This window comes from Theobroma umbraticum, unplaced genomic scaffold, assembly GCF_002168275.2.
Source record: "Theobroma umbraticum cultivar Fairchild unplaced genomic scaffold, ASM216827v3 scaffold_146.0, whole genome shotgun sequence".
NCBI classification, from domain to species: Eukaryota; Viridiplantae; Streptophyta; class Magnoliopsida; order Malvales; family Malvaceae; genus Theobroma; species Theobroma umbraticum.
Window position 1 is genome coordinate 1594591 of NW_018397265.1, and position 2212 is coordinate 1596802.

Sequence of the window (2212 nt, forward strand, 5' to 3'; positions counted from 1 at the left end):
GAGGTGAGTGAGGTTTATCTTTGAAAATGCATGTGATGCATTACGCATGATGATATGCACTGTCATGGTACATCGAATTATTATGTTCTTGCTTAGATGAGTATGCCTAAACTAGTAACTTATTAATATATGTTAATATATGTGTTTGTTTGTGATTACTATTAGGAAGCATGAACTATTAGACATCTAGGTGATATATGATCTTAATGGCTTCAGGATATGTTATAACTAAGTTAGTATGGTAGTTATACTACGATATGTGAAGAGATTGCCAAATTATCAATGAAATATTGATGCATGATTTGATGTGAGATTGCTCATGTATATACGGCTATTAGGCCATGACTAATTTAAAATGAAAGTGTTGATGCATGTGCGGCCAGTGAACTATGATTATTGAGGCATAATTACTTAAGTATGTGAGGCCACATACTCTAATATTTGATGCAAATTGTTTATGTATGTGAGGTTAAAGGGGCCAATTAAATGATATTGCATTATGATTTATGAATCATTGAGGCATTGATGGCTTGCCTATGATTATGTTCCATCAGAGGGGTAATTCTGTACATTGATTTGATCTGAGGTTGAGTGGTGTCTTTCCCCTGTGATTATGTACTTTACCTACAAGAATAGTGGTAAGAAAGGTCGGTGGTAGAAGTTTCGCGTGTGATTCTCACCTGCAATGCTTAGATGCCACCCATCTAAAAATACTCCTGACGACGCCGACCATCGAGAGATTACTCCAATTGATGATTTAATTTCTCCATCAACTGCTTTAGAGCTGTGCATACTTTGTTCTCGTCCGTTGCTTCAGCACATGTGTGATTTGTTCTCCGCCAGCAACTTTGCATTGAACATGATTTGATTCTCCACTAGTTGGTCACTGTGCATGATGTGACAATGTCCAGGGGAAGAACACTCACCGATTATGTTTGGATTTATAGATGTGTATTGAGTGCGGCACAATATGATATGTGAATATGTGATTACTGATGTAAAATTGGATTATGATGGATAAATGACTGCAAGCTTCAGGGTAAGCAATTTTTGTATATTGAGTTGGAGCTGTGCTTAGCAATTAGAGTGTGCCTATGGAGCCTAGTTAATGATAGTTTATGACAGTAAGCCTTGATTATTATGTTGTATTTTGGAGACACGAGTTCGATCAATTAATGAATATGAGTGCTCCATTGAGATGTGATCCCCACATGTAACACCCCGTACCCTTATATAAAAGTCAATAAGACCTTATCAATCAGACGAAGGGTCAATTGACACTAATTTAAGTACCAAAGAGCGATGACAGGTGGAAGGAATATTTTGAAATAAAATATTTTACACGTGAGAAAATAATAATTAAATAGTAATAATATTTATTCAAGATGAATTAGTGAGTTAAAAGGTGATTTGGAAGTGAACTAGGACAAACTAGGATACTTTGAGACCCGAGGAGACAAGTGAAGAATTTTGAAATAAAATAATATTAAAATAATTCGATGCTGGAACGAGTCACATCTTGCGAGAGATAAGTTAAGTCTAAGTGGGGGAAACCAATAATACAATTTTTTGATGACATGAATAAAATAATATTTTATTCATTTATATTATATTGTATTATTTAGATAGAGAAATTATTGGTCACCTGAAAAATTGGATGAAAAAAAATAATTAGTCATGAAAATTATGGTTACGTGGAAGATTACCATATGCATGTGACAATACTATTACATGTAAAAGAAGGCATATAAAGGTGTAATCTTAGTGGAAAGCACGTGGGACCCCCACCATGTGACAAATAAAAAGAGAAGATACAAATGCATAAAGTGAAATATGCATGTGATTTTACTAGTTAAAGAAAGCATAAAAGATTTATGCATGATGGACAATTGGTGGCATTGTTGGACTAAAAGAAACGAAATGTATATGCATGTAATGTCATTGGATAAATGAAAGGCCAAATGAGAAACAATGTGGGAGAATGCATGTAAGGCTATTGGACATTAGTAAGGTGGATGAAATAGATATGCATTAAGAATGCATGAAGATAGATTAAAGAATGGATGGATAATGAAAGTAGATATTCAACCAATTAAAAGAGATGGAAATTGTTGCATGAAAATTAATAGGTTAGCAAGATGGCCAAATAGCATGAGAAGATAAAAGAGTGTATGAATTCTAATTGGCTAAGTGGGTGGCCAAATAGAATAAA